The sequence below is a fragment of the Pezoporus flaviventris genome, unplaced genomic scaffold, assembly GCF_033815535.1.
Source record: "Pezoporus flaviventris isolate CSIRO_AGI_PZ_B2104156 unplaced genomic scaffold, CSIRO_AGI_Pfla_v1 ptg000001l, whole genome shotgun sequence".
Taxonomy (NCBI): Eukaryota; Metazoa; Chordata; class Aves; order Psittaciformes; family Psittacidae; genus Pezoporus; species Pezoporus flaviventris.
Window position 1 is genome coordinate 315,803 of NW_026892549.1, and position 19,093 is coordinate 334,895.

A 19,093-nucleotide genomic window follows, 5' to 3' on the forward strand; every position below is an offset into this window, starting at 1 on the left:
CCATGTTCATTAATTTTCATGTTTTTTTTTTATGTGCAGGCTCTCCTCTGTGGGTTATTAAAGCTTGAACAGTAAAGCCAAAACCTTTACTGAGGATTTGTACATGGGTAATTGAAGGATTTAATTCTTGAAAGTGGAACTGTGCACAGTTTGGTTTTATAACTAAAAAAAAATTAATATATATTGCATAGGTCAAAGGAAGTTCTTAATTGTGCTGAAGTGATCCCACAAAAAGCAATGTAAATGAATCAAAGAACCACCAAAGTCTGTAATGGAGCAGAGTTTGGACTCCTCTACAACCTTTATTTAGTTTTATGCTGCAAGTGATTAGTGGCACAGGCTTCTTGTGCAAAATTATCAGTTCAGACTGGTTTCTTGGCTAGATTTTGAATATGTAAAGAAAAACATTTTGTGTGTGCAGTGTTGTGGGACTTGTGCTCACTTTTGCAAGCATGTTGGTTTTTTAACCTCAACACTTCAGTTTCCACATTGCAGAGGTTAGGGTTAGGGTTACCAAAAAGACTCCTGAGAGTTCAAACAACCTGAAGAACTGATTCCCATTCTACTTAATAGGAATATGAAGCTCCAAAACTAAACTGTTTTGCCTTCAGATCTGGTTTTGTGTCAAATAACCTTGATTTCAGATCAGCCCTCTGAAGAGCTTCAAATGCACAAGTTTGGTAACTGTGGATGATTTTGCCTTGGTTACTTACTTTTCTGAGATGAAAATTAAAGAACTTCTGCAGCTGTTAAGAGGGGATCTATCTTCAAACTCAAATCAATAATTTATATCATGCCAACAGATTTAAATGATAGAGAAACTGGTAAGAGAAAGTAATAAATTTCACCAGTTCTTCCTATGATGCATGTCAAAAGGGGCATGTGATTCTCTGCACAGAAGTGAAACTCTCTAGACAAAGAAAGAGGAAGCAAAAGTTTATTTTCAGTTCATTATGCAAATAGAGAACACATTTCAGTGATTTTCATGAGTTCCTGAGATAGACTTTGACATGAAGTTGATTCTTCATGTCTTAGTGGGGACAAAATGAATGACCAACCTACGGGGAACACAGGGGGAGATACACCCAACACAAATAGACATAAAATAAACTTTCCTCCCCTTTCCTATGAAAAACATCAATTTTCCTTCTTTATTAAAAAAAAAAAAAAAAAAAATCTTGTCAAACCAGTAAGCATTCTGGTGCTTTCAGGAGAAATAAGACAAATTCAAGACAGGTCTCCACTTTTCACGCACACAAAAAAAGTATTTGGCTGAAAGCCCCAAATAAATACATTTCCCCTGTTTTTGCAATAGATAAATTTGAAGTCAGCCTCCTAGAGTTATGCAGGAGAATGACAAGACCTTTGACATCTGGGAAAAGTACTGTCATTTTGACCACTCTGAAATATTTGTTCAGTCTTGATGGCTATAGCTGTCACTGCAGGTAAGTACTTGAGATTGCATTTTTGCATATCTATTCCCACCACGGGCCTTGTTCTGCTACCATTCCGTTGTCTGGTAAGGGTCCTGGCTCTTCATTGTGAACAGATTTGAGATCAGCATTGATTTACCATGTTGTGGGATAGATTGGGCCCACAACCATCCGGAGAACAAGCAAATAATTCTTGTAAAAAATCTCTGCTCCTGCTGGCACTAAAATTTTGTAAAAGACTCTGGGGGACAGTGGGAGCTGGTGGGTAAAGAACTCATTGTTGAATCTTTTTTTTTTTTTTTTTCCCCTGCAAGAGAAGAAGAAAAAATTGGGGTGTTGAGTGTTTGGTGGAAAGCAAAACAAAAACATAACCCTGCCTCTACCAGGCATGGATCCAGCTCTGTGACACTGTTTTTTCCACTGGCTCTCAACATTTATGTAAAGAATAAGGCAAAGAATGTAACTGTTCTTTTGCAGTTTCTGCTCTGAACATGCTCCTAATGAGTTCCCCTTTTCAACCTATCTAGTCATCCATCCTACCTTGGCACTCCCTGTGCCTCTGAGACTCCAGACATCCCAAGCATCTGAAGTGGCTTTTCACATTCCAGGAAGCTCCCAAACAGTCACCAATTTCCCCTCACCCCAGGAGGCTTTTGAGAATCCAAAGAACAGCCTCCACTTTTTGGGGGAACCAGAACAAACCACAGCACCAAGCAAGCATGAAATTGCCAAACATTTTATCTTGGAAAAAAAAAAATAATAAATCCATATCTAGTTCTTAGTATATTGCACATGTCTGTGATGCCAAGGGTAAGGGATACTTTCCTTCCATTAACAGCAAGGTACTGAGACACCAGAACTAGTGGAGCATTTCAAATTCCAACAGGAAGGGTGGGATGGAATCCCTCTGTGGGAAGAAACCAATTGTTACAATCAGGATGAGGACAAGGCAAAGCAATTAAGTAAATAGCTAGCTCGGATTCAATTTAGGCTTTAGATCACCTCAGCATTTCTCCCCCTTCCCTTTATATGTGCCAGCAGTATGCCAATATTTATTTCAATTCCTCAGCTTACTCCATGCTGGCATATCTCTTCCTATTTGTCCCTCAGTGGAACAGGATTTAAAATTCATTTAAAAGTCCATTCAAAGGGGGAAAAGAAGGCTAAAAAGTTGGACTTGGGCCAGATTCTGGATCTTAGATCTTCATCTGTGACTGGCTCAATCGCTGGCAAATAGGTTAAGGCAGGATCCTGCACTCTGGGAAGTTGATGCTGTTCCCAGCTTGTTACAGAGCATACTGCAGACACCTGTACCTACTTCAGTTGTAGCTGATCACCCTCTGATCATCTTGCCACACACATCCTTCAGCCACTGCTACACTGCTCCCTTTTAGATTTCACCTCAGACTCCACATACAAAGTCATCCCTGGAGGTGACACATTTTGATGGTACCCTGGGAGGAGGGTGGGCAGCTAGAAAGGAAGAGAGGCTGCTAATGCTGAGGTCAGTTTCTAACCCCCAAGACCAAAAAGATGCCATTGAGATTTCAGTGGGGTCAGATTTCACCCTCTAAATTGCTCCATCTTCCTACCAATGAAAACATTGTGTTTCTGAGTCCTTATCTAGATGATTTGGGGTGCACAAAAGCAGTGTTTTCCTTCATCTGGTCATCAAAAAGTGCAAGAAATCCTCCTTCCAGAAAAAATGAAAAAGTATTAGTTCAGGTAAACGGCTTCATTTAGTAAAACTCTATCTGTGCCTGATGGCTTCTGGAGCAGATGGGAGATGAACAGTGTCTGTCAGGAGCACAGTCACTGTGGTGTGGAGCAGAACACAAGTCCATGCTCCTGTTTACAAAAGTGCCCCAAAGTGCTTGCAATAAGCATTGCCAGTCATTGTTTTCTCTAGTGAAATGTATCTCTCCCGTACTAGGAAAGTCACCCAGTCCCCCTTTTTTCTCACAGACTGTAGCACTGAGATGCAGCAGTAAAGGGGCAAGCAATGTAGTTTCAATTAAGGCCCACTAAAAACAGCTCTTACTATGTTATAAATTCTATATTTACCCTGAAACACCAGCCCCATCCTGAGCCTTTCTCCCCCTCCTTTAATTGTTTGCAGAAAAGTTTCCATTGTGTTTTCTTTTCCATTTTTTAGGACCAGTATTGCAATATAAATAGTCTTTTTTTTTTTTCTTTTTTTTTTTCTTTTCTTCTCTCTCTCTCTATTTTTGCTAATAGTTTGGTTTCTCTACTTGGCTGAATGTACATGACTCTGAGGTTTTGCGATATAATTGCATGATTGCTTTCAAATTTTCCAACCAATGGGACATCTAGTCAGTTGAAAAATTTCATTATCCACTGATATATGCTGGAGGGAAAGCAAAAACATGGTTTCCCCACATATCATTTCTTTCCCTCTCCTCCCCCATATTTAACCTTCTTGCTCTACACCCAGGGTAGGGATAAAGTCAACCCAGCTGCAAAAGAAGCAACTGCGAATATGTTAGTTCAGAGTTTTTGTGGTTGTGCCATGCTCCTTCACATGGAGATAAGCCACCCAAACTCAGGGGCAGTCCAGCTAAAATATCCAAGTGTGGTCTGATGTGTGGTACAGAGGCAGGTATTACCCTTATTCCTTAGAGAGATGGTCTCTGGCTGGAAATGTCTGATTTCAACAGATCTAGTTATTTTATTCAGTCTTGCAGTTGCAGGCCAAGAAAAAGAAAGTGGCACTTTTAACCCTTCATCACCCAATTTTTCCTCTTTTACTTGGTTATTAATGTCTTTAGCCTCAACAATTTTATTACCACATATGGGTACTACAAGAGTGCTTGCATCCTTTCATATGCCGTCATTTTTCTGCTGGTATATCTGACTCCAAGGTTCTGCTACATTGATCAAATCAGTGAAGACCATAGGTCAGAATAAAAGAGGGGGAGAGAGGAAAGGACACCATCCTCCTCCTTCATCCAAAAGAACTCAGCTTTCTTAGGGGATCTATGCACACATGCTGAAATAGGAAAGCAAGCTCTCTTGTCTTTGCTCCCTTTTGTCCTTGATGGAATGAAGCCTGGTTTTGGTCCTCTTAGGATCATCGCATCCCTCTTCACCTCACAGGTTGTCCCCAGGGTCTTGCATGCTGGAGGTAGGCAAAGGCCTATCACCTTTCTTCTTATGCCCTGATCCTCTGGCTGTTGCCATGCACAAAACATAAAAACTCCTTCCTCCTCAAAGGACTATTTAAGGACCAAAATCTGAGCTCAAGTTTTCACCTCAGTTGATGAGACTATGTAAAACAAACAAACAAAAAACCCAAAACATCATTGCCACTTCTGAAAGCTCCTTTTTAAGTACCAACATTTGTATTATGCTTTGATGAGCCTGGATTATTTCAAGGTGCAGAACTCTAAACTTAAGGAAAAAAAAATTCCATAAACAACAACAACAAAAGCCTCCTTCATTTGAACTTTAATTGAAAGCATCTCATGAAAGTTGGAAATCTTCACTTACAATGAATTTGATCCTTGCTTTCCACTTTCATATAGAAAATAAACCTCTTAGGGAAGGGAAGGGAAGGGAAGGGAAAGGAAAGGAAAGGAAAGGAAAGGAAAGGAAAGGAGAGGAGAGGAGAGGAGAGGAGAGGAGAGGAGAGGAGAGGAGAGGAGAGGGGAGGGGAGGGGAGGGGAGGGGAGGGGAGGGGAGGGGAGGGGAGGGCAGGGGAGGGGAGGGGAGGGCAGGGGAGGGGAAGAGAAGTGATGAGAAGGGAGAGGAAGGGATGGGAAAGGAAAGGAAAGGAAAGGAAAGGAAAGGAAAGGAAAGGAAAGGAAAGGAAAGGAAAAGGAAAACCTTTAGTTTCTCTGAATAGTTCAAAAAATGATAATCAACTTTTCCTGGTTAAAGTTAGAACTACTCTCAAAACATTACTTCAAGTTATCAGCATGTTTTAGGTATGGTTTCTCAATTGTAAGGCATGAGATCAAGTGCATTCATTACCTATAATATCAAGAAGTCATTTACAAGAGGTAATGTAAATTTCTAGCAGGACATTTTTATTTAAATATCCTACACAGGCTGATCTCTGGAGTGCCCTGGATCTCATTAGAAGTGTGGCATTTTCCTCTTCCTCTAAAATGAAATTTAGTTTCCAATTAAAAGCTGGCCCCTCTGACAGATACTTTGTTTCACTTTCAGGTCCAGGTTCCTTACCCCATTGACCCTATCAAATGCCCCCAGTGACTTATAAAACTAATAGGGATTATACACAGCTGCACTGATCAAAAATCCCCCCAGCATTCAATTGCTATTATGAGTCTTTTATCAGTCTGCTCTAGAGAGGGAAACAATTTTCCCACCCCATGAAATTGAGATTTCATAAATGTTCCCTTTCAATGTTATGATGGAAAAAAAGACCTTTCACAGTTTTTGATTCCTTTTGTAAAAACACTCCACACCACAGGGGAACACTAACCTGGTGGTTAAGAAATTCCCATGGGATGTGGAGCAGAAGAAGGGGCAGGATTTCTACCTGCTGTACCAGGCTATGTGAAATGGGAGAACAACTTCAGGAGACCCACATTCACATGCTGGTCCATCTCAGACTGTGTTCTTAGGCCAGACTCTTCAGCTTCCTGCTCCTGAACCCCTGCTCTCTAACTTTCCTGTCTACCATTATCAAGATGATCTTTAAAAGTTAAGAATGAGAACATAAGGCAAAATACAGGCAGGTGTCACTTAGGATAAACCTCATTTTCAGAGCATGCATGAGGTTGCTCTGATTACCAACACCAAATCCACACTAAAGACAACTCTTGGCTTCTCAGTAAACTAGAAAACTTCTTAAATTCATATGTAATTGCATGGTGCCAGCTAATTATTAGAAACATAATAGCCAGTTACATAATCACGACAGCCTCAATAAATGTGGTTTGATTTATTATGTAGTACTTTATTAACAGACAATAAATGCAATCTTAAATCTAAATTAAATCCTCATCTGGTAGGTGCTTCATTTTGAAAGGGTATCAGAATGTGTCACTGAAGTGGAATGTCAGCATATTTAAAGTCATGTGACAAAACCCCTTTTCCAGATGTTTCAGATTTTGTTCAAGGGACAAGTGGAAGAATGTCCCTGGAGAACAGCTTCATGCAGTACAGTCTCATCTGTTGCTCACTTATTTTGTCTGAACATTTAATTCTCATCAACACATAAAACTTTTGGAGGTCACTTTTGGGCAATATGCTCCAGAGGATCTTGGGAAACTGAGAAATCTGGTGTGGAAACATGGTGGTATTTCTAGCTGGATGACCACCCACTTCCTCCTATAAGATCCTTTGAATATACGAAACAAAAGCAGGCAGATTTAAAGCCAAGAAAGAGGAAAGTTATTTAAAAGCAAGTGTCTTGATTGAGAGGAACAAGATGGAAATTGCTAGTTTCCTAAAATCAGATGCTCACAAGCACCCCTGAGGATGCCCCATGTCAGGATCCATAGGGGCACAGTGCCTTGCTCTAGGCAACCAAATGGCATTGCCCAGGAAAAGGCCTTTCTTATCACTGTGGCTGGCAAGACAGCTCTAGCCATTGCTTTCTGGTGATAACTCCTTCCACAATAATTTTTGAACTTTCCCAGCTTAGAGTTCAATTATTGCCATGTGGTCTACCTGGGTCAAAACCAAGAAAGGCAGGGAAACCCTGCAGTCTGCACAAAGAAATTTGTGAATAAACTAAAAGCTTATGTGAAAATGTAACTGATTTTTCCACATAGACCTGACAGCTAGATTTCCATGTGCTTTAGAAATTTCCTGCAGACTTCAGTTATGCTGACAGGCAAGGAAGAGAGGACCTAACATTTTGCAAATATTTACTCTCACTGAATAAACTCACCTTGAAGAAGTTCATCATTATTTTCCTTCTTTGTGCACTGGTAACCTGGCAATAGAGGAGAACAGCAGCAAAAAATGCAAGTAGTCCTACTGGCTCTTTGTCCCAGTGCTGCTTTCAGGAATGCATATGTGAAACCAGGAGTAGTTATACAATCAACAACTTTCTTCAAAGGCTACAGGGGACCATTTTGATTAGTCAAACCTCCAGAGAAGCCACGCAAGCTGGACCCTGAATAAAGCTAGCACAAATAAGAAATGGTTCCTTGGCTATATAAAGAGGAAAAAGAAAGGAGGGACTTTGTGCAAATGAGTGAAGAGAGACTCTAGGTGATTTTATGGTATAAGGCCACATATCTAAATTGGAGAGACATCAATTTGATGGATGGACCACTCAGTGGATAAAGAACTGGCTGGATGGCCACACGCAAAGAGTTGTGGTCAATGGCTCAATGTCCGTCTGGAGACCAGTAACGAGTGGTGTCCCTCAGGGATCGGTGTTGGGACCAGTCTTGTTCAACATCTTTGTCACTGACATGAACAGTGGGATTGAGTGCACCCTCAGCAAGTTTGCTGATGACACCAAGCTGTGTGGTTTGGTTGATACACTGGAGGGAAGGAATGGCATCCAGAGGGACCTTGACACGCTTGTGAGGTGGGCTGATGCCAACCTCATGAAGTTTAACCATGCCAAGTGCAAGGTCCTACACCTGGGTGGGAGCAATCCCAGGCACAGCTACAGGTTGGGCAGAGAAGAGATTCAGAGCAGCCCTGTGGAGAAGGACTTGGGGGTGTTGGTTGATAAGAAAATGAACATGGGCCGGCAGTGTGCGCTTGCACCCCAGAAAGCCAACCGTATCCTGGGCTGCATCAAAAGGAGCGTGACCAGCAGGTCGAAGGAGGTGAATCTGCCCCTCTACACAGAAAAGAAAACTTGCATGGATGAAGTGAAAGCAGAATAAGAGTCATGTGTAAATGCAGGGTTACTTCTTAAGCTCAATTCTCAGAGAGTGAAAGAACCATCGTAATCAAAGCCAAGTAGAAAGACTTTTTTCAATAGCATTGGCTGCTCTGCAGGTTCATAAATTAAGTAGGGAGGGAGGGCAGAGGTGAACTGCTCAGCTGCAGAGCTTTTCTTGAAGCAGCCACAATAAGTGAGGTGTTGGTTGTGTGGGCATAGGGCAGATGGAAAACCTGAGCAAGATGCAAAATTCACTCAAAACCACTGGATTTCAAACTAATGTATCCAGTGAGATACCTGTATTTCAAGCCTGGTGTTAACCCAAAGAAGGGATGTTTGTACAGTCAGAGCAATACATGCCTAAGAGAGTGTTCAGCTGCTCTACTGCATACGGAATGCCAAGGTCAATTTCAGCCAAATTTGGCTGGAGGTTAGTGTGTGGGTAGGTAGTGTCTCCCAGTAGAAATAATGGCTGTAGAAAGCCTTTCTGAATACCAGACATGCAAGATCTGTTTTTGCTAATACATAGAGGATGCCATTGTTTGCAGAAAAAAAAAAATTAAAAAATTTCCTCATTATTAGGTTTGTAGGCACATTGTACACCAGAGACTGTCCGCCAGTGGTGCTGGTATTAAACCCTAAAACTTCTGTCCAAAGCCTGCTGTTTAGGAAGGAAGAAGTTCAGTCTGTAATGCTGGTGTCCTAGTCACTTGGACCATGAGCACATCCTTTGGGAACTTGTTCAAGTGGAAGATCACATGCAGGTTTGGAAGAGAATTTCTCACATATTTCAAGCTCTCAATGCTCCTGTGGAGATTTTAATAAAATTCAGGCTTACTTGTATTTCTGCATGCAACTGACATGTCCCTGGCAATGTTACAATGCATTAGGATTAGTGTCACAGCCTTTTTCCCTCAATCCACCATGATCTTTGTCTACTGGGGAAAAGATTTTACCTCCCTTCCCTGCTCCCTGAATTGTTTGTATAATACCTTGGATGTGGTTGGCATGAATGAAATGTATTAAGACCTAAAGAGAAAACACACCTTCAAATGCAGTAGGCAGGGATACAACAAATACTTCAGCAAATGCACAAGGCATTTCCACTGTGGATCACAAGAGGACAGGTAGAAACGAGTGTAGAAATAAATCCACAGCTGTATCTAGGTCCTGACCCAAGGTCTTACTGGAGCTGATGAAAAAATCCAATGGCCTTCAAATAAGGCCCTTATTCCAAAAACGGGAGTTTAGAAAAAAAGAGTAAAACATTAAAAAGCCAAAGGGAAAGAAGAGATAAATAACTTTTACCCAAAACAAACCAGATGTTTCACCTCAAATCCACTTTCTGTTTCCATGAGAATAAAGACAAAGAAAATAATGGCTGTTAGCCTTTTCTTCAGTTCGGACAGCAGAGACCCAGTGGGTAATGGGCTGTAAGACATGTGACCCTCACACAGTTCCTGTGTCATAAATGAGTCATGGCAGTAGCATACTCATAAATATATTGGAAAGAATAATGTTAGTCTAAATGGTTTGATTCAAGCAGAGGCAATAAAAGGCAAAAAACATCTTCGGCTTGTCTCATATTCCCATTTCCTTAATTATTATTTTTTTATGTATATGTATATTAAAGGTCTTAATTGCATTTTCTGTCTCCAAATGAGCAATGTATTTTGGAATGGATGAGCATCTTGGGTTTGCCTACTCGAGCCATTGGAGTTACAGTCTCTATGAAGCTTTCAAAGTTGCTGAGGAAGCAAAGCCAAAGCAGTTTTCCAAGCAAAGATGACAGGACTGCATAAAGTTTGAGGTTGCAGTTCAGGGCTCCTCAGGCACATTGCTTTCATAGGACTTGCTGAGCTACAGATGAGGTCAGAAGGGAACACTTGGGCATTCTCATCCTAACACTAGCCCTTGGTGCCTCCTAGAAACTGAGGGATAATTATAAGCCTTCATCTTTCCTGGTTTTTACAGGCAACAGCAGGGTTGCCTCTGTTTAAATGTGCTCATTTAATCATACACCTGAATAAATTGAGGGCTCTTGACCTGTTGATTCACCAGACAAATCAATGATAGGATTTGGGGTGAAATTGGTGCTCGGCCCACAAAGAATGGAAGAACATTCTTCTTGCTCCCTAACAAGCCCTATGAATTCTTGTTTTGTAAGTGTAGGTAATGCAGGTAGTATTTAACACTTTTTCTTGCAGAAAGGCCTCTATTTTATCATTGCTTTTAAAGCTGTCACACTGAAATGGCTCAACCTGAAGTTTTTCATGATACCGCACCTGCTTCAGTATGATTTTCTTTGAAGTTTCAGCTAGAACAGTTCCACTCCCACAGAAAAGGGAAAAATGGCTTTTTTTTTTTTTTTTTTTTTTTGTCCAAGTAAAAAAACCCAAACAAATAAAACCAGCAGTTCCATTGAAAAACAGTAATGCCTTTGCTTAGAATAGGAATGTAAAATTTGACAGAAGGATTGCCCTGTTTTCAGGCAGGTACTTGTACCACCAATGTGAAAAACAGAAATCTACATAAATATGGTCAAGTTGCAAACTTCAACAAAAAAACCCAATAGGAAGTCTGTCAGTGTTTGGCAGCTAAAATCTCCGGCAGCTCAACATGCAATGAGCATGCTCTGATCCCCTTACTGCTCTTATGCATGCAGCACATTACTGCTTTGTGTGCCAAAAGCAGAGCAGGGTTTTCCAGCACTGGCTGCTGGAGAACATTGTGGCACTGTACTGCAGGTAGACAGCATCTTCTGTGCTCCCATTTCTTCTCCTGTTAATATGTATCCAGACTTGGAGATGAGCAGGCTCCACACAGAGAAATACAAATAGGACAATGTGTCTTATTTCATTAAGTGAAGGCTGTGATAATGCATAACAGGGAAAAAAAGAAAAAAAAAAGACAAGAAAAAAAAAAAAAAAGATGGAGCTAAGCTTGACCAGGACACCTTTACATCTGGCTTTGCTTAGCTTATGAATGTTTCAATTTTGCAGCTTTACTGGTAAATGTTGTGGGTTCTCCCCCCTGCAACCATTTTGGCCATTACATAGCTCCTAAACACTGGCAGCTGAATTTTAGATTGAAACTACAAGCTGCAAAATCTTTGTGTCCAAAACAGGTCCCTCCATCCCCACAAAAAATGAATTCTATTTGTTTCCAAAAGGGAGAGGGGAGTATTTGGAGTGTCCCTTTGCCAGCAGTTTAATAGAGGTTTTTTCTCTTTCCCCACCCTTTTCTGGGTAAGATGGGTGAAATTTCTTTTTGCAAGAACAGCCTCTGGCTGGCCTCCTGATAGCCTAGTTTGATTGACTCTGCTCTTGGGTGACTGCCTGCCTGCAAGCAAGCAAAAGCATGGAAGCTGAAAGCAAGTGGCAAGCTGATGCAATGGACAGGGCCCTTCGGGATCAACTTTATGAGAGCTAAGCAAAATCAAACAGAATTGAAACAAGGTCTGCCAAACACAAGCAAATGGACAGCATGCCCTTCTCCCTGCAGCTGATTAGAAATAAGCTAAAGTTAGGGTGTCTAAAGCAGGATCAGCAGCTGAATAAGAGAGTGGCAGATACTGCCCTGAATGCTGGAGGAGAGGGCAGGCATGGATGGCAAACATGTAGCTGAAGGTCGTGTGGGCAAACTCACACATCACCTACAGAGCTCAAAATACAGTACAACAAGAAATAACTTGCAGATGATGCCCAAGAAAAGATTTTTCGCAGGAAACCCTCTTCTGTCTCTCCAAAGCGTCTTTGAAATATGACAGTCTTTTAAAAAGCATCTCTATTAATCACTTGCTATCTTGCTATTTGGATGTCATGGGGCTTATTATGTTAAGAGCCTTAACATGCCAACTTCCCATGCTGCAAACACACAAAAACAGGGTATCTCTTACAAGACCTAACGCTGCTGATACGAGTGCCATTCCGAGTTTCTCTTTTCTCACAGACAGGAGAATGCCAAACTGATTAGGGTAATCTATGGTGTTCAGAGATAAGCTACCATAACAACTGCATAAAAACCTAAGATTTCATTCAGGACCAGACTTACTCCTCCTCTGCAACAGAAACCTTGGAAGAAACCACAAACCTGATCTCTGAAGTTCTTGAACTGGGAATACAGCCCCAAAGCTTTAGCTTATGCAATGGAGACACTTCATGGGTAAAGCCAGATGTGCTCCTTTCCCTCTGTGGCACAGCAGGATCCTTTGAGCCTGAGTGACAGCCATCAGTGGCATGTGCAAAGCATGTGTCACAGCAGATGGTGCCTCTGCCTAGTCTCACATTAGTTATTCTCTTATGGTGCAGGCAGCCACACCATTTGCAGACTGAGCTTGGCAGATGTTTTTCCAGAAACATAAGTAGTCCAATTTGGTGCAGGGAATGGAGCCATACCCTTGAATATGGAGCTGGTTCAGCTGCAAATTCTACAGCACAAGGTGAAATAACAGGAGAATGCCTTAACAGCAGTGACAGCAGTTCCTCTTTCTTTTCACAGCTTCTGTCCCTGCAGACTATTAACACAGCCCATTCCAAACTCCAACACTTTCACCTTCAGCTTATTTTAATTTATTCCTTCAGAGGAGAGTTGGGTTTCACTTTTCGGAGGAAATTCCTGCTTGCCTGAAGACCCTCTGTGAGCTACATTCCACAGGTCTCACTAGAATTTGGACTACCTTGTTTTGCCCTTGGAAACCTACTCCAAGCTCCAAAAAGGAGGGGGAAACGACTGTTGCATTTGTGTTTTGTAGAAGCTGAAGTTAGACATGCTTATTTTTAATACAGGAAAATGATTCTTTTAACAATATCCATACATTCTACCAATGAGTTGATTTTAAAAAAAATAGTCTTTATTACCCCTCCAGTGGCTGCTGCACAAATTATTTTTGCAGATGTACACGGGTCTGGTTCAAATTGCTACAGCAGTACAACTGTTGACAGAGTTGCTCTGATATTGGGATATCCTTTTCCACCAAAAGGGGGTGAATCCACCATTTTCTTCTGAGTTGTTCACAGTCACCTCTTAAACTGCATACTTGTCACACCCAAGTATTCAGTTCTGGCTAGTCCTCTTCAAGAAAGATGAAGCAGGTACAGGAGATAGCCTAAAAGTGGAATTATGCTTTTATTTTGTAGTAGGCTGAAGTCATTCATCAGGAAGGGAAAAGAGGTATTTCACCCAGCACTGGCTCCGAGAAAGGTATAGGGAAAAACTAGCTCACAAGACAGTATCAGGTGGAGAGCGTGGAGGAATGAAAAAAAAACCTGAGGAATGAAGTCCTTATAAAGTTTTCTAAGAAAAGATGCAAGTAATTATTACTGCTGGAAGAAATACTAGATCTTCCCGGACAGGACTGTATGATGTTCTCTGGAGAACTACATGCAATGAACCAACATCTTTCTTGGTCCTAAATTTGACATTCATCTGTCCTTCACTGATGTCCATTACAGGTCCAGATCAGGGAGCTACTCTCCTTCTGGACAATGCTGTTGCAAACCTGCTCAGACTCACATGGATCCCTTTGCTCTACTCCAGCACCCATAGAAAGTTCCTTTTTAACTTTATAAATGCGAAGTCGACAGTCAAAGTGTCTAGAGCAGAAAGAAAAATATGAAAACACAGTGTTGAGGGAGGCCATTGTAATACAGGTTGAGATACTTCTGATGGGAAAACTGGGGCTCAAAGTCAGTAAGAATTCTATCAGGGACAGATCTCTTGTATTAGAGGTGAGTTTGCACTCCTGGCAGACAAGATATTGCCTAGTATAAAACAGAATGGTTGCTTACTTGGCACTGATGAATACATGCTACATCTATTTTCCTGATTTTTAAGTAATAGCCATGAGCCATCTTCCTTATCTGGGAGCCTGTTTAAACCATTACCATGGATCAGCATTGTGTTGCTACCTCAGCACCTCCAAGAGGAGTTCTGAAAACAAAACATCCAACCGGCAGAAAACTGAGAAAGACTTTTTAAAAATAAACCCCCATTTAGGAAAAATCTGAGTTGAGAAGCACAGGTGTTAGCTCTAGAAACCTGACCTTAATAGTTGTTTTTATTGCTAATATAAGCACAAATTAGAACTGTATGCACTTTGTGCCCAATCCAATATAAAATTAACATTCAACCTATACTGGTTAAGTATGCAGAGACAGCTTCTCCAAATAATCTCAATATGAGAAGTCTATTGCTATCATTTAGCGTATTGAATATTTTTCTGAGTGTGTACTGAATATTTTTCTGAGAATATACTGAAGAGTTTTCAAAAGCTTCTTGGAGGGGCCTGTAGACAGAAGAAGAGCCTCACCCAAGAGCATTAAAGAAAAAAACATTTCAGCCAATCAAATCCATTTACATGGATATTTATAAACTGGCATGATTTTTGAGCTACTAAATTTAGACTTAAATCTTAGCCTCCAACTTCCAAGAGCAATCAGTTCATCCTTTGCTAGAGTGGTACAACCTGATCTGAAATACACAGGGACAAACATTTTAGTCTTAGTCCTACTGCCCAAAGGAAGTGGCAATTCAGTGATCACACCAGCCAGCTGTCCCCTTCCCACCAATCTCAGCCAATTTAAACACCACTTGACAGAAATATCAGGACTGCTCCTTTTTACTCCTATCTGTGAAAAGGAGCATGTGATCACAGAGACACCTGGCTTGCTGTCACGGAGGGAAGGAAAAAACTTAATAACATCAAGATGCTTACACAGAAGAGTGGATTTTTTGGGGGGGTTGAGTGCTACAATTCAGTGACTTGTTTTCTTAATGAACACTGAAAGCAAGTACAGCAGAAGGCCTTTAAAAACGAGCAGAGGTGGAAGAGCTACCACATGAACATAGCAACACAGGATCATCTTGCTTCAAAAACATTTTACTGTTTTGAAACAGTACACAAAGTCATAAAAAATAGCAATGGGGTTTGCCAAAAAAGCATCCAGATGAGAAGAGGCAAGGAAAGAACAGAGAAGGAACAGTGGAAATAAATCTTTCCAAACAAAGTGACAAGTCCAAAAATAATGGGAACTAAAGTTCAAAGCAGAAATCTAAACTGAAGTAGAAAGAACAACCATACATAGGCTGTGGAGGCTTGTGGGGGGGTGGTGGTGGTGCATGTATGCTGGGGTGGGGGGTACACAGCAAGCATCTTGTGCTGCCTCCTCAGCTAGTGTTAAAGGTTCAAACCAGGACATCAGCATCTGACAGACGTTATTTAGAAGTTCATGTTTATACATCCTGCTACAATGTCTGGTCCTCAGCGTTTTCAGAGCCCATCAAACACTTTAACCATTGGGATTGCTTTCTTCCTACACACAAAATTGAATTTCCTGTTTTTTGTTGTTTGTTGTTTTTTTTTTTTCCTCAGCCTGCACAGTGACAGTATCCCATACTTGCATTTTGACACCTTTCAACCTAGTGACAACTGAGTGGTCTGGCTGGTAAGTTGCATTTTCCCTTCCTTGGCCACACTTCTCAACAGCTTCCCTCTCACCTCTTATTTTCTCTACAATCAGGATAGAAAGAAACAGCAGCAAAAACTGAACACTCATCAGATATGGTTAAAGGCAGAGCTTTTAACTGCAGCTTCTGAAACAGACCACATCATAACAGGCAGTGAATTAGGTCCTTAGGAAGGCACAATATTGCTTTGTTTTTCAACACAGTAAGTACAACATAGGTGACCATAGTACAAGTGTGCTCACTACAGGATGCAATACATTTAGAACAACTTCACTTAGCAGCATGATCTGTAATCAGAGCCTACAGTTTTCTGAAGAGACAAAAAAATAGGAGCGCTGAGTCATGGTGCATTGCATTGGGTGCTGCTTAGTTCAAACACCAGGTATTTCCTCTGGGGAGCTCAAGGGCAGACAACAAGCTTTCACACATACCAGGCTCAGCTACATTGGTTGTCAGGGACAACCCATCCTTCCCAACCCACTGCAACTAGGAATTCCTTTGCTGACTCCTTATAGATTTTTAAACTTTGCTGCTCCTTCCCATTGTGTGCTTCTGTACTTGCCTTCAACTCAATGTGCAGGGACATTAAATAAACATAAAATAAGCAGGATGAAAAAAGTTTCCTTATGATAAAACATATCAAGCAAGAAATCAGATCTAACCTGAGAAAGTACTTCCCCTAGTAAGAGAGCAGCCTCTCATTGATAGCCAGATTCTTACATGACGTCCTCTCTAGGGTCAAACACAGAAGTTTAAGTTAGCAATGCAACAGCAAAAGACAAAATCTGCCTATCTATGCTTTCAGAACAGATGTGATTATCTTGTTTTCTTACAAGAAAAAAACCTTCTTTCTGCTACAGGACCATTAACAACAGCTCTGTTAAAAAAGAAAAACATTCTTCTTTTCACCTATATTTTTCCCTATTGAAACACTTTCCACCCCCAAAGTACTACTAAGGTTCCCCTTTAACAAAGCATTACAAAGAAGCTAACGTAAGCTGAGGGCTTATATAAGAGCAATGAACCACAGACGCTGGAGATAACATTAACAAACCACAGATGTTGCCAGGTCCAGATTTGATTTAAAAGGGATGCAGTGGGGGGTAGGGAACCTTTAGAGTTTGAAAAGAAAGTTAGGATTCATGCTACTAGACAGTGGGCTGAGCTAAAAGGTTAGTTGGTTTTTGATTTTTATTTCTTTTTTTTCCTCAGAATTTGATCTTTTGCCTTCAATCTTGGTTTTCTGTTGACCAAATCTGACTTTGTATATGCAGACTTTTGTCAGAGCCTATAGCTGTTCAGGTACAGAGCAGCTAATCTAATCCTTTAGACATAAATTTAAAGAAGAGCTAGTTAAAGAAGGACCGGATATTTAATTTAAATTTAACTAAATTAATAATAAAATAAATTTTTATTTAATTAAAAATTTAATATTTAATTTTCTTCATTGTAGCTTGAAAAGGTTAAATCTAGAAGAGCTTCAGGCTAGGTCCTGGCACAGCTGATGGAACAGTTGCCTTAATTGAAAGGGTGAGATACAGCTCAAATGCTTGGAAATCCAGGCATGAAATGCAATTTATTAAGGCCAGAACTTTTTTTTCTGTTAAGTTATCCCATAACAAAGGGTAGGTTTAAAATAATTTTCTATATAATATGTACTAGTTTTCCCTATGAAGCAGGAGACGAAGTGAACTGAGGTTCTGAATCAGTTGTAAGGGACCACAGAAGTGTCTTTATTTGTGCTTTGTAGTGGCAGAAGAAAGAGCCAAATTCTAGTTGATTTTTTTTTTTTTTGTATTGATTGCTCACAATCCTTGTTATAAAGGCTGGCAGTTTTATTACTGCATCTCCTCAAAATAACAATGCTCTACATAATATGAAAGAGAAAAAGACTTCTGACTTGAGGATATTTGTATTAAAGTGCCTGGAGGCCCTGACAAAATACAGGACTCTTCTGCTGGATCAGGTAGGAATGCAGGATAAGAGACAGCTCTGTTGCAATGTTGATATTTGTTTATGCTTTAATGACACAAGAATCACCAGGAGTCTTTTCTGTGGGCGGCTGAAGTATAGGTAGACTATAAGATGTGCCTGAGGTTACGTGAGAATTTTGAGGCAGAATCAGGAAATTAACCTGCTCCTCAAGTCCAACTCTGCATGCTTCACCAAAAGACTCTTCTATTTTTCCCCTTTAAAGGGCTCTAATTGTGCCCAACTACTGTCTCAGCTCTCTAAAGCTGGTAGCTGCAAGTAATTCAATAACAGAAATGTTCTGACAAAGTCATTTTTAGCTTGTTAATTATTCCCAAACACATTCTTTCCCCTTCAAGTGAAGCTAGATGACATCAAAGCTGTTTGAGGGATGGAGGAACACTTGAAGTATTAGCAAGAACAATAGAACAGACTATCCATTTAATTCCAATCCCTTTAAAGGGGAAAAGGCTGGATGTTGGCCAAGTTTCACCTTGAGAACTGATAAAAGAAAATGATTGTAAGTCTGGTTCTTACACTGGTTGTGCTTGTACAAGACAGCGTTGCAGGGTTCCAAGTTACCCATCTCTGTTGTGTTACGCTGATAGCCTAGAAAGGGGTGTATGGAGCTAAAAAGATGTTTGGAGGTTGCAGGGAGTTCTCAAACTCAGTAGGCTCCAAAATAAAGGATCTATCACACTTCTCCAGTCTGGTGTAAAATTAGGAATAATGCAATTAGAGACAAACATGGAAAGAAGAATCTCCCTTGGATTTTTATTTATATGGCTTTAAAGAGTGTATTTTGCTAATACTTCAAGTGTTCCTTCATCCCTGAAATGCTCAGTTGATGCTTTTTCTGATATTACATGTTGATTTTGGAGTGGGAATGCAGAGGCTACTGAAACTTTAAAAGGGAAGGAAAAAAAAGAGAGAGGTCACACCTAAACACTGTGTCTGGAAAAGCAGTGACAGTGGTAAATTAGCCTAAATGTTCCCATTTTGTGTTTGTTATTCAATTACTGGTCTTAAGATAAAATTAAATTGGCTTTTAAAATTGTAAACTGCACTTGATAAGGCAATAGATTTTTTGATATTGACATTTTGTATTTTCAATATAAATATTTTTTCAGTATAAAAATATTGGTATTTATTGTATGTCAATAGACACTGAGTCTAATGTAAAAAAACACTGAACCTGGTGCTTCAGCAAACCGATTTTGTGACTTGCAGCAAGACTTCCAACATCCAGTGAAGTTCACGTTCCGGTGACTAAACCTCTGGTAATTCACTGTTGGTTTCTACTAAGAGGGAAACTGTCCGTTCTGTCTACAAAGGACAAACTGTTGAGATAATGCAAAATACTGCCTGAATCTATTGTAAA